General features: G+C 42.9%; 1 protein-coding gene and 1 long non-coding RNA gene across 7 annotated transcripts in view; one reads left to right on the top strand and one right to left on the bottom strand.

The window, feature by feature from the left end:
* The window catches only part of FARS2 (phenylalanyl-tRNA synthetase 2, mitochondrial), a 391,854-nt gene that overhangs the window by 44,404 nt on the left and 332,901 nt on the right, over positions 1–14,549 (top strand). The window lies entirely within an intron of this gene.
* Positions 8,116–11,989, bottom strand: LOC142827182 (uncharacterized). The gene is made up of 3 exons (XR_012901671.1): positions 11,762–11,989; positions 9,757–9,870; positions 8,116–8,249 (listed from the first exon to the last, which is right to left on the bottom strand). It is a non-coding gene; the product is annotated as an uncharacterized LOC142827182 (long non-coding RNA).

Raw genomic sequence — 14,549 nt, 5'->3', positions numbered from 1 at the left:
GACCTAAAGGAGGGCTCAGCAAGCTCCCACTTCATTTTCTGGTCCTCCAGTGAGTCTTGAAGCAGAAACATTTATATTCATAAAAAATCTCAGAGGGGTAGCAGTGTTAGTCTGTAACTTGAAAAGCAACGACTAATCCTGTGGCACCTGAGAGACTAACAAAAGTATATAGTATCATAAGCTGTCATGGGTAAAGCCCACTTCATCAGATGATGAGCTGGAGTGGAAATAACAGACCAGGATATTTATAACAGAGGGGAAAGAAAGGGAAAAAAAGTATTTGTCAATTGTAGGACCAAAGCTAATGAAGCAGGCTGGAAGTGTCCCATTTTTACCTTTTGATGTAAAAATGCAGTAGTTAGAGGCAGGGGAGACTGGCTTTATAATGCAACATCCAATTAATATCTTTGTTCATGCCCAGAGAAATAGTGTCAAATCTGTAGATGAATACCAATCCCACGCTCTCTTTCTGCAATTGGCTGGTGAAATTCCTTTGTAGAAGAATGGCTACTTTTAAATCCATGTTTGAGTGACCAGACAGGTTATAATGTTCCCTTACAGGCCTCAGACGCAGCAGTAGTGTCTGCGGTTCTAGCCTCTGCAGACAATCATTGACCCGGTGCGCATCTGGACTACTGCTTTCTAGTCACCTAGAGTGGAGCACCCATGGGAACCACTTGAAGAAGAAGGGGAAGTTACTCACCTTGTGTAGTAACGATCGTTCTTCGAGATGTGTCCCCGTAGGTGCTCCGCGTCGCTCCGGGTCAATGATTGTCTGCAGAGGCTAGAACCGCAGATGCTACTGCCTTGTCTGAGGCCCAACGCCGCACTATAGCATAATGATGTATGAAAGAAGTGCTAGAGGACCAGGTGGCTGCCCGGCAAATGTCACTGAAAGGGACGCCTCGGGCAAAGGCGGTGGAGGTGGCAACCGCTCTAGTGGAATGAGCAATAGGCTGAGAAGTGAGTGACCTTCCTTTGAATGAATGACATGTCGTGATGCAAGTAGTAATAAGTCTAGCTATACGTTGACTCAAAAGAGGATTGCCTTTGGAACGCTGTGCTATTGACACAAGTAGCCTGTCCGTACTTCTCCAGGAGCGGGTTCTTTCTATGTAAAAGGAGAGAGCTCGTCGCACGTCGAGCATGTGTAACATGGTCTCTGAGGGAGAAGCATGGTTTGTTCAGGTTTGTTTCTGAAGTCTGATTTGTGTCCTTTAATCTTTTGTCATAGAGATTATCTAGTTTGGCCAAAAGACATGGCAGAGGGGCACTTGATGGCATAGATCACATTAGAAAATGTGCACTTGCATGAACTCCTGATGTTGTGGCTTATATGATTAGGTCCTGTGAGGATGTCGCTTGGATAGATATGTGGACAGAGTTGGCAATGGGTTTTGTGGCAGGGATAGGTTCCTGAGGGAGTGTATCTGAAGTGTGATGTGTGGCTGCTAGAAAGTATTTGATTCAGGTTGAGGATTGTTTGTAGGTGAGAATTGGCCTGTCCCCCAAGGCTTGTGAGAGTGAAGGATCGTTTTCCAGAATAGGTTATAGATTGTCAATGATGTACTGGAGGGGTTTGAGCTGGGGGCTGTGTTTGATGACCAGTGGTGGTGTGTTGTTTTCCTCTTTGGGCCTGTCTTGAAATAGTAGATTTTTAGATATTTGTCTGGCTCTGTCAATCTGTTTCTTCACTTTCCCAGGTGGGTATTTAAGTTTTAAGAATGTTTGATAAAGATCTCAAGGGAGCCAGACCACAGAGGTCCAACCTGTAGTTTAACTTTCCTGAAAGCTCAGCTTCCAAAGGTTTGGAAAATTCTATTGTAAATTATATAATTTAAGTATCCATTTGCTCAGCATACTAACTGCAGAGACCCCCAGTATCATATGCTACAATGATGAGACACCATAATCTGGGCAACAGGCCCAGTTCTGTTCTCAGTGAGAGTTTTGTCATCGTGTTCAACAGGAGCAGAGACAGACCCACAGTCTTATGAAAACATGTTTGCATCAATATGGTAATTCAGTATCCAACCTTTTCTGCTTGCCATCCTTTACTCCTGGAAGTTTTACAATACTGTGTTTAAAGGGGTAATTCTGAGCTAGTTAACTCTATCTCCTGTGATAGTTCCTATAACGTAACTACTGCCTAGTAGAATTTTTAAGTTAAGAGAAGAGAAACAAAATAATCGATAATGCATATAACAAGTGGAAAAATACTGCATTTAGTTCCTATACACAGAAACTTCTGTTAGATCAGGCATGGAATTGGCAAAGTTTTCCTCAGGGTTGCATTCATTTTGCTTAACTAAGGAATGGCTATGGTGACACTACATTACTTAAGAACACGTGGAACCAAATTCTGAAGTAACTTTAACCATTATGCCCTGCCTTTGTGGCATACAGAAAGGAAAGTTCAAGACACAGATTTTGTAATCCAACCACATTCACCTTCTCTCAAAATGACCTGACCTGTGGTCACCATTTCTTAAGAAATAAGAAACTGTAGGACATGTACTCAAGTAGCTGACCACATATGTATTAAATGAGGGATAATATACCATTTTCTTCATCGTGGAATTTGGTTTCCTCATTTAAATGTTTAAATCATTACTAACTTAAACACCACCCACAGTATATGCCAACACATTGTCATAGAAAACCATTATATAGAATGTAAAACCTGAGTCACATTAAGAAAAAAACCTCATCATGCTCTTGCCTCCTACCCTCACCTCTGCCCTAGAGGGAGTCAGTATACAGTGCAACAAAATGTGAATACAAATGAAGAAAATTAGCATTGCTCAATGAAGAGTAAAACAGAGTCCTAATTTATTTCTACCAGACTTCCTACAGAGCAAAAGCAAACACTTTCTGTTATATCTCCTTTTTGTTTTATTCTCTCTTCACCTTCTTCACTGTCCACCCAAACATTGTGTTTGGACTTTGTTTCCCTCTGCTTTCTGCCACTTCCTAGTTCCTCCTTTCTGAAATGTTGAGCATTTCAGACCCTTTTAAGCATGGGAATCGTCTCCTTGGCCTGAGTCGTCCATTCTAGAATCTAAATAATGTTTTTTACCCAATTCTACTGATCTCCTACTGAAAACTATTCATTAAATGACAATGCATTCACTGGAAAAAAAAATTAGAAATAGAACATCACCAGAATACTTTCATTGATTGTTCTCAACTTGAGGACAACACATTATTTCCAGATTAACTTGTGCTGCGATGCCCCTCCCATCAGCCCTTAAATAGACATTAAATATATGACATAACTGGAGTAAACTTCACATGACTCCATTTATTCTCCCAGTGTTGTAAGACTTGGTTGGCTGAACTACACATCTTGCAGTTACAATTTAATTCTTGTTCCGTCTGTCATTTAGCAAATGATGAAAATCTACATGTAATCAATAGTTTTAAATGAAATGAGAACGTGCAGTTACTTCTCATCAAATATATAGTAGCCTAATGTCTGTGACTCTGTAACGCTGTAGCATTACGTCTTGCCCCTGGGGGGCACAATTGCCTCCTGCCGTGGCGCAGAAGTCAGCTGAGTGCCACGGCAGGAGGAGAAGGGGGGCGGGGCGGTGATGTACACAGCCAGAGGACAGGGCCCGGCCATGTACGTCACTGCCCCGCCCCCCTTCACCTTCCACCATGGCGCTTGGCTGACTTCTGCGCCGCTCAGCCAGGCCGCCGCGGGGGAGCCCAAACGGCTGCTTGCTCCGCTTGCTCCCTTGCTGCAGCCTGGCGGAGCGGTGCAGAACTCAGCCACGGCTGAGTGGCAAAGGGGAGTGGGGCGGTGACGTACACGGCAGGGCCCTGGCCGTGCACGTCACCCCCTCACCCCCTTTCCCCTCCCACCGTGGCGCTCAGCTGACTTCTGTGTCGCTCAGCCGAGCCGCTGTGTGGGACCAAGCGGCACAAGAGGCCGTTTGGGCTCTGTGGTCCCCATGCTGCATGGGGAGCATGAAGCCCAAACAGCCACTTGTGCTGCTTGCCCCCGCAAGGGGAGCGTGCAGCCCAAATGGCTGTTTGGGCTCCGCGGTCCCCTGAGTGAGAGGCAGGAGGGGGAGGAGAAGAGAAAGGAAGAGTGAGAGGTAGGAGCCGGAGAAGAGAAAGAGGGACGGGGAGAGAGAGGCAGGAGGCAGAGGAGAGCTGAGAGAGAGAAGGGGGAGGCAAGAGAGAGAGACGGACATGGAGGAGAGACCCGAAAATCCCATTTTATGACGGGCTATTGGCTAGTTCTTAAATAATTTTCATGTCTAATGAACAGGTTTTCATTTTTCAACTCTCACAGGAGAGGTACAAAAGCTGGAATAGTTTAACACTTTAAAAAGTTAATTGAAAACCACACACTCCACTTTATCTTCACACCATAAACTTTAATAGTAATGTTTTCCATTATAATACACATGTTTAAGAAGTTGTATGTGTACCCCATAAACTGTAACTAATTATTTCAGAGGAAGTATCTCTAAAGTTATAGAGCTACAAAGAGTGCTGACACACACAAAGATTTTGATAGAAGGAGAACTTCAAAGATAAGAAAAATCAGTTGGTTTAGGCCCCTTTCCATACACCCAAAAGAAGCAAAAAACAGACAGAGAAGTCTTTTAAGAAATTTTTCCAACCATTTTTTTAAATATTAGAAATATCAGGAATATAAATCATTTTTTTCTAATTTGGGGACAATTTATACTTTCAAGTCAGCAGCAATGCTATGGGCACCTGCATGGCCCCAAAATATGCCAGCATTTTTATGGATGACCATGAACATTTCCTCATCTCTCATCCTCTAGCCCCTTCTTCTACTTACGCTACATTGATGACATCCTCATCATATGGATCCATGGGAAGGAGACCCTTGAAGAATTCCATAAGGATTTCAACAATTTCCACCCATCCCTGGGGAGCTGAGCACCTTCCCGGACCAGGGAAGTTGTGTGTGGGGGGGGGGGAGTGAGGGGGAGCCTCTCCGCTGGGCTTCACTCCCAGGTTCCTTGGCTGCAGCAGCCCTGGGAGCTCCGGTGGTTCCCGCCAGCACTCATAGCCCTGCCAGCTATGGACTGTGCAACCCCCACTCCCTTCTGAGCTGGACCAGGGAGTTCTGGGACACAGAGGTTCAACTTGGAGTGCCACTTTTCAACTCCTCCATTTTGTTGACAAAGCAGCCTGGGGGAAGTTTGCCCTATGACCGTTCCATTTCTGTTTCTTCTCCTTGACACCCCCTGAAACCGGTGAACAAGTAATTGTTCAGGACACACCATACCCTTTGGGAAAGGTTGATAAAGTATGGGTGACTAAGTCTCCATATCACTTTAAGTGGTACACCACACTTATGTAAGCTTTGTAGAAGTTTTATTTTTTCCTCACTATATAATGGAATATGGAAAATGACCACATAATATTTGCTGTCTTCCTGGTAGGGTAGAAACTTATCCTATGTATGTACAGGGGAGATAGATAAATGTAGCAGTGTGTTATCCAAACTACTCAGTGATGCTTGGCATACATCTCAGATTAGAATTTAAATAAATACAGTACTCATGCCAAAATTTGTTCTTAGTATGACCAATAATCCCTATGGCTGCAGGAAATAATGAAGAGGGGTTTCATACCTCCACTGTCTTCCACTATATTTATTGATGTATTCAGGTTTGTCCTGTGTGAGAATGAGTACCTCAATATTTTTCCCCCTTATTTTGATCGCATTCCTTTATGGTGATACTGTGTCCTTGGGAAACAAATATACACATTGTCATTGTTTTGTGGGAAGCATTCCTTGTTAGGTACAGGTTAATGATCATGTATCAAAACCAAGTGATTCACACACTCATCAGAGGGCTTTATTATCCAGATATTATTTATACAGTGCATCTCTGTGGTCTGATTTTGTTACCAACCAGTCACCCAATAAACTCTGCTATCCCTTTGGTAATATACATACACAAGTATCCACAATATTCTTGCACTAAGTATATAATATTTTTCAGACATAGATCTCAATGAATTTTATTATTGCTATTTGTTAAATGCAATAATTGAGTTATAAATCATTAAATGATGTGCAAAGTGTATAGAGCAAATCAGTGGCTGAATCAGGACTAGATTACAGATTTCTACCTTGCCCTTTGTTTGGTGGGTTTTGCCTTAGATATTCTGAGAGGTATTTTTAATTTGAATGCTACACATGTGAAAATACTATACCATGGATTTAATTTATCAAGTGTTAGTCAAGTCTTGATCCTGAAGTTCTGTGAAGGTTAAGTGAGTATTGAATATGAGAGAAGCTGAATGAAAAGGATAGGAATACTCCTATCTGAAATTGGTTTTCCCTTCCACTTGCTCAACCAGTCCCAGCCCAGGTTAATTGAGAATGAGAACTCTATTTCAGATTGTGAGCTGTACAGAACAACCTTCTCTCCTGAGAAGGTTGATGGGGAAGCACTAATAGAAGTATTCCTACTTGGTGAGTGGGGGGCGTACATGAGAAATCAATAAGCTGAGGTAAAGTACTTGCTAAGTCATCAAGCTGTAGCTCAACCACGTATTCACTCCGGTCATGAAAATAAACCAGTGCAGTAGTGCTGGAGAGAACAGACCAGGGCTGCTGCTCATTGTACAGTAGATTGTCAGTGTCCTGGCTTATGGTGAGGAAAGAGGCTCTTGCTCATATTAGCTTCATCATGGCTACCACAACCCTTCTGTGAAGAAAAATTGAAATGAATGTCTCCTGAAAAAGGAAGAACAATTGTTCCCAGTCTGACAAGGCATTTGGAGAGTTTTCCTGTGGAAGTCATGCATAGAAGTCAGCAGCCTCTGATCTTTGACGTTACAATGTGCGCTTATATCACCAGTCCAAGCTTTAGAGAAAGAAGTTCTAAACCTGTGATTTACTCAATAGACAGACACCCCTTTGCTATGCAAACAGGTGGAAGGAATCCAGCTTTTTTCTTTAAGTCCTGGCTTATTTTGAATATTTTAAAAAGTCAATGCAGAAGAAAATAAAATTCATGTATACTGTTAAAAGACTAGTGGGGAGGACATGATTTCCTTTAGCTGTCTTCTATTTTTTTTCTTTATGTAGAGTATAAAATTTTGGGGGGCATGGATTATGTATAATGCCCAGCACTATGGAACTTTCATCTAGGTCTGGGTGGGCAATCATTTTTGCAGAGGGGCCACTTAATGAATTGTGCAACGTGGTCACAGGCCAGCTCCACCCCCCAAGAAGGGGCAGGGCCTAAGGTGAAAGGGTTGGGGCTGCGGACTAGCCTATCCTCAGTATTAAAAACACAGCAAAGGGCTTGTGGCCCCACTGCTACCATGTTGCCTGGCAGCCACCCTGGGATTGGTGCAGCTTTTTAAAGGCTCATGGCTCTGGCTCCTACCAGGGTAGCATCGTGACTGGAAGCCAGAAGCTATTTAAATAGGATCCTGCTGCCTGAGGCATCACCTGGAAATTTGGCGGTATGGGCAGCAGAATATAAATAGAAAGTGGGCAGATGCAATCCTGATCGAAGTGCTAGGCAGGCCAGATCTGGACCCTAGGCTGCATCTTGTTCATCATTGATCTAGGTTTTGGCTTTTAGCCATTATTGTAATGTAATAATCTATTCTATGTGAAATGAGGAGACTAGGCCACATAAAATGTCTTAGGTACATATCTTGTACTTTAATTTAAATATATGTGCACAAGCTATTATGTCACACATGTATGACACAGCAGGGATGATCTGGGTTGAGGTTACAAAAACTAACATTCTTCTCACATCCCGGGAGTCAGTCATTGATTCAAATGATTATTGTTACAGGTTCCTCTCCATTGACTTCAATGGCGATTCATTCACTCATCCCTTTGTTGCATAGGTGCAAATCAAGACTTATGGACTACACTATGAGTATGTGGTACCATAAATTTACTCTTGAGCGTATACAATGTTTGGAAGGGTAATATAATATGTAATAACTACTGCAGTCGTTGCCAGTTTACATAGTGAAGTTAATTTGTTCACAAGAGGTTTATAATATGATCTGCTCAAACTTGTGCTATACTATGGGTTTATATGTTAAGACAAAGTGGGTGAGGTAATATCTTTTATTGGACCGAGTTCTGTTGGTGACAGAGACAAGCTTTTGAGCTTACACTGAGTTCTTCTTCAGGTTTTCAGGGCTTATATGTTGTGAGTCTCGGTCAAAAATACATCAAATGGATAATCTTAACGATTTCAGTTCAGGTTCTGGAATATATAAGAAGAGTTATTTTGTCACCTTGCTATTCAATGCTTTTATTCATAGTGTATCAAGGTAGAAATGTAGGGTGATAGGTTGCTGTTCAGTTATTGACCCTTATGTTTCCAGCAGAAGCACTGCTCCTTGCCTAAATATATAGGTACAGATTGGACCTCTCTGGTCTGGCCCCCTCGGAACCTGATCAGTCCGGAACGAGGGAATTTTCCGGATCAGGGGAGCTCATCTGCACCGCCACGCAGCCCGCCTCCCCTCCCTGCTGCCAGCCCTAGCCACCTCCTCTGCCGGGCTGCTGTATTGCTGCAGCCCTGGCAGCCCAGACTGTTGCGTCCCTGGGCCTGCTGGCCCGGGCTGTGCTACAGGGCTACCAGCCCTCTTGTCACTGGGGCTCCCAGCCATGACTACCTGCCTGGTCCAGGAACATCCGTGGTCCTGCCAGACCTTGGATGTTGCTGGACGAGGGAGTCCTGGTTTTTGGAGGTCCAGCCTGTAGCTTAGAATTAGTGAGTTAACAGCTGTTGAAGCAGAATTTTATTAGCAAAACAGTGAAAACTTCCTTAAAAACTGGAAGCTCCCCTCCCCTTTGCGATCACTAATTCACTGACTTCAGAGTGACCTTTTCCTTCTGAGTATGTTTGTGAATATAGAAATGAGGGGAAACAGAGGAACAAGCTTTGAGAAGTTATTCTCAGAAATTTGTTGACAAGTGGCCTCTACATTAGTTAAGAATTTTATAAATGTTTCTTCCTCTTCAATCAGATGCTCTCTGGTTTTACTGAGTATATTTATGAATCCATTAATAGATGCTACTTAAATCTTCATGTCTCAGACATGCATAGTGAATATTGACATTACTGCTGTGGCCAAAGCTGGTATGCAGGAAAAATTGATCTGATTAAATGAACAGATGCCATTCAGATGGTGAAAGCCTGTTTTAAACTCAGCACTGACAGTTCAGAACAAATACTTACAAAGGAAAATTTGCATTTTTATTGACAAGTAGTTATTTATCTTTTAATATGAACTGTTAGTATTCTGCAGTATTGCTACTACTGCTATTTCATCATCTGTCTGATATAATTGGAGGGCCAAATCCTCTTAGCCTTACACATTCAATAATACCTTTGAAGTCAATAGGATTATGCAGACTAAGAAAATATGACAAAAGTGTAAAGGTTCATTTTGTGATTGTATGTGTAGTGTTTTATTCATCAGATGAGCCTATGTGGAATTTTATCTCCTTTTACCTCTCTCGTATTCATGCTCTGGTTTTAATGTAAATTTACTGTGTGAGAAGCCATAAAAGAAGTGTTTTCATCAAACATTGTTCTGTTTATTGCAAGCAGTCCTAATACTCTAATTACTGAGAATTCCTGTGTTAATTTTCTTGTCTAATATTCCCCCTGCCCACAAGGTCCATGTACCACTTTAGTTAATAAGTAACAGACTATTTATTTTCTCAAAAAACAACCAACAACAACAACAACAAAAACCCACTTCATATTCAGGAAAGGCTTTATCCTGCAAAGTGCCGAGTCTCTCTGGAACGTAAGTGTCTTTTGCTCTCCTTGAAAAGATTGTTGAGCATGTTCAGTACCTCAGGCTTTGGTCCTAAAAGTGGAAATACTTTAGGAAGTTGACCCAAGTCAATTGTGACTTCTCACATTGTGTACAGAATCCTATTAAAAGAGTCAGGTATTTTAAACCTTCAACTAAAATTCTCTCTGGAAGAACACCTGTCCCCCTAGCACCTGCCAAATGTGAAGGTAATTCAGATCTGAACCAGAACCATGGGTAGGTATCCCAGGGTGCAATCAGCCACCATCTAACACAGTCTGTTTTTAATAGTTTTGGCAATGGCAGGACAGAAACAAGTTAAGTGTGACTAAGAGCACTGGGCCAACTTACCAAACTGCAGCTTTTTCCATCCCCTTTTGTAATCTCTATCCCATAATTTTTGTGTATTTAAAAAAAAATCCCAAGAAACTCTGCAACTCTTCTTGCTGTCCTGCATCTCTGACAAATGCATGGAATCTGCACAGTTCTGCACTATTGTCATAAGTTTTGCAAGCACAAGATGCACAATCCTCTGGTGTTGGCAGAGTCGTATGAAAAACCAGATTGGTGGGGGCACATGAAGATTCCGTGGAGCACAGATTGCTGGGGTCACAGCGAGAACCAATTGAAGGTTGTTGGTGACATTCATGGAGTAGGCGTAGGTGACGGAGAGCTGCTTCCGGGCCTCAGGATGGAAGCGCTTGTTGGTGGGATCACATCATCATGCAGGCTTGAGATGATTCATAGAGGCTGCAGAACTTTTGGATGCACAAGGCTACATTCTGAATCTGTGTTCTAAGTTCACCCCACCCATCTTCTGAAGGGACACCAAAATCAGAGAAGCACTGAGAGTAGAGAAGCAAATAGCAATCACACTGTAGAAACTTGGAATGTCAGCTTGTTACAGTCAACAGGAAATCCTTTTGGACTTGGAAAATCTATTGTAGGGCCCAGTGTCATACAAGCATGCAGTGCCATTAATTGTTTCCTGCTATGCAGGACTGTGACTCATGTCAATGCACAACTAGGTCGACACAACAGGACTTATGTTGACCTAATCTAACTGTATATAAAAATATGAAAATATAAAAGTAGGATTTTCAGTTGATTGAATTGCTCAAGGCACATGGAAATATAAATGAAAAAGATTTATAGAAAACCATTTTAGTTTTCCATTTTAAAACATCATGGCTATGTCTACACTGGCGCGATCTTGTGCCAGAGCTATGCAAATGATGCTAAGTGTGGAATATCGCCGAGCCTCATTTGCATATCTAATGAGCCTCCATTTTTGCGGAAGAGGCTCTTGCGCAAGAAGGAGCTGTCTACACTGCCCCTTCTTGCGCAAAAAAAGCCCTCTTGCACAATGCCGTTATGCCTGAAAATAATCAGCATTACAGCATTGCACAAGAGGGTTTTTCTTGTGCAAGAAGGGGCAGTGTAGACAGCTCCTTCTTGCGCAAGAGCCTCTTCCACAAAATGGCGGCTCATTAGATATGCAGATGAGGTTCGGCGATATTCCACGCTTAGCCTCATTTGGATAGCTCTGGCGCAAGATTGCGCCAGTGTAGACTTAGCTCAGATGTGCATCTGATACCTTAAAATAAGGGGCATAGCTTTCAGTTTGTTTGAATTGGTTGTAAAAATAGGCATCTTTTTGTTGTTTCTATACTCTGATTTTGTTTATAATTCCTGGGCAGTATTCAAAGTTTACTCAGAAAAAACTCCCTTTGTTTTCTTGCACCAGTGTAAATCTGTAGTAAGTAATCTAACGTCAGTAGATTCACACTGGTAGAACTGAGATCATTGGTGTCAAGGGGAGTTTACCTGAGTAGGTCTTGAGCCTGCATCATGAGGATGGAAATACTAACGTCTAGAAAAGAAGAAGTAGAAGAAACAAGAATACAGCCTAGGAAGATTTGATACTTGCCAAGGAATTGCTTACCTGTCATCTCCCTTTATGATTGTCATGACACCAAAAAGGTATTAGCTATGCCTTATTTCCAAAAGAAATGGCTTCATTCAGTACCTTCAGAGAGGCAGTGGATCGTGCCATTTATTAAATTATATTTTATCTCCAGGCCTTTCTTTCTTTGGAACTCTGTTCCTTCTATGAATCAGTTTCACATACAATCAAAACAGATCTTTTCTCCTGTATTTTAAAATGTTTAAACTTCCCTTTCCACAACAACTATGCTGCCACCTTTTGATAAAGTTCTATCAAAAGTAAAATATGTTTAAAAGTTGCTTTGTGAAAGGAGTATACCTGTTCGGTTTTAAATAAGTTTATACTTTTTAAAAATTATCAAACAGCAAAGCCTTCTAAATAACTTTTTGTTGGTAGACTATCTTGGAATCATCAAAGTAGTTCCTTGTCTTTACCGTGTATTATTTCCATTGGAGTGTTGGGATATTGTTATATGTCACCATTCTTATGACATCATGTATCTCTACTTGAAGGAAAAACAAACAAATTTCCTTTATGGAATATATGCTGTTTCCTGCCCCTCCCCTTCCTACCTGAGCCCTTTCTTTGCCTCACAGTGGTCACCTGACTATAGGAGCCAACCAATTATTAAAATATAGCTGTTAATTGATTCTGAGATTCTACAGTGTTTGAAAATGTTTCTTCTTTGAACACATCACATTATGTGCTGCAGTAAAATTAGAAAGTATCAAAACTTCAGCTATCTAATCTTAGGTTTATTAATCACTGTAGTACCTGAGCGTTACCTTTTGGATAGGTTTCTGTTGTGACTGAAAAATAAAATAAATAGCTGTGTCTCTTATATTTGTTTGCTTTATGCATGGGGAAAAGACCAATGTATGTATCTTCTGTCTCTTACTTGTGATATTGCTACATATAATATGAACAAAGTTAAAATAGCTAAATTCTGTTTCTTAAATACTAGATGCAGAAGTAGAAAAAGTTACCTCCTTTCTCCTTTTAAATCATGTTCTATGAATTTGTCTTTTTACTAGTGAACCAGAATGGTAATAGTAAAGCAGTGGTTCTGAACCACTGAAATAAAATGTGTGTCAGGAATAGCTATTCCAGGGATGGGCAATAATTTTTGATTGGGGGCCACTCCAAGATTTTGGTAAGTGGTCAAAGGTCACACTTTTCTGAAGAGGGGGTGTGGGCTCTGGAGTGGAGGCTGGGTGCAGAAGAAAGCTTGGAGTAGAGGATTGGGATGCAAGAGAGGGCATGGGTCTGAGAGGGAGTTTGAGTGAAGGAAGAGGTTGTGACCTGGTACAGGGTCTGGAAGGGGTATGGAGCAGGAGAAGGGCGTGGGAGGGGTTACAGGGTCTGGGAGGGAGTTGAGATCTGGGGTGCAGAGTGTTTGGGTGGTGATCTGGGGCAGGAGAGAATGGTGACCTGGAGCAGAGAGTTGGGGTGCAGGAGAGGGTGCCAGATGCAGTCCCTGGCCAGGAGACACTTACCTCGGTGGCTCCTGGCCAGCAGCCCAGTGGGACTCTGACAGGCCCCTGCCTGCTGCAGCTGTGGCTACTCAAAGTGGCCAGCTGGTGGGGCCATGTGCCTCTCTGCACCACACACTGGGGGCAGGGAGAAACTTCACATGCTGCCCCTGCACCCAGCACAATCATTGCCGCTCCTATTGGCTGGACACTCCCTCCTTCAAGGGGCACACAGTGCTGAGAAGCATATGGCCCCAGCAGTCAGTCGCTTTCAGTGGTCTGGGGCTGTGGCAGAGGGTCCCAGCAGACTGTGGGCTGCATCCAAAGGCTTGGTGGATCACATTCATCCTGCAGGCTATATTAAACCTGCCCCTGAGTAATTCAGCACCCATGCTCCTCAGATTCTATAGTGGGGGGCAGGGGGGAGCAATGGATTAAAATCTAGATAAAATGTGTAAGCAGGGTCTGAATCAATGCCCCATTACAGCCAGCTGGAGAGAGAGAGAAATTCTGGGTGTGTTTATGTAAATACAGTTTGTCCCTACTTCACTTAGATGTGTCAGATATTCAACAGTTACAATGGTGTTTTGCCCTTTGCAACCAATTTGGCTGTCACAAACTGTGTTAAAACTAAATGAAGGAAATGTAAGATCTGATCGCCAATGCTTGCAGTTATTGTGGGAATGCAGAAAAGTCAGACTGTGTTTAACTCTGGTCAAAGGAGAGACCATGTCAGTGTAAATACACTTGGATGGACAGAGGCTCTTCTCCCAGTGAGATTAAGCTGGAGAGGGAGGGGAGTCAGCAGGCTGCATGTCCTGCAGGTGTGAGCTGTAAGACTGGTTCAGTCTGTTTCTCCCCACTGTTTCAATGATGGAGCTACAGAAAGACTCAGTAAGGAGTCTCTTTTCTATATAAATTTACTCCAGTGACTGCTGGAATCTCTTGTGGCTGGACTCTGCTTTGGACTAAGAGCTGAAATCACTAGGTTTGCCCCAGAGCCAAATCCACCACACGCCAGTGAAAGATGTGATGAGCAGCCAGCAGAGTTACGATGGAGAGGCCTGAGGAGCAGCTAGCAGAGCGGCGGCAGTGAGGGATAATGAAAGGCCAGCAGAATGGCACCAGAGAGCAGCGAGCAGGTGGATGAGTGACCAGTGGAGTGGGTGAGATGCCTCCTGCCTCCTCCTACCCCCCCCCCTCAGGATGGAGGTGAACTCTGTAGATGCACCTCTGAACTCTGGTCTGCCCTGACCACGGGCAGTGACAATCAGTGGGGTGCAGAAAAGGGTTCGGCATGTGAAGGGGCATTT

This window comes from Pelodiscus sinensis, chromosome 2 (assembly GCF_049634645.1).
Source record: "Pelodiscus sinensis isolate JC-2024 chromosome 2, ASM4963464v1, whole genome shotgun sequence".
NCBI classification, from domain to species: Eukaryota; Metazoa; Chordata; order Testudines; family Trionychidae; genus Pelodiscus; species Pelodiscus sinensis.
This window is presented reverse-complemented; position numbering and strand designations above follow the sequence as displayed.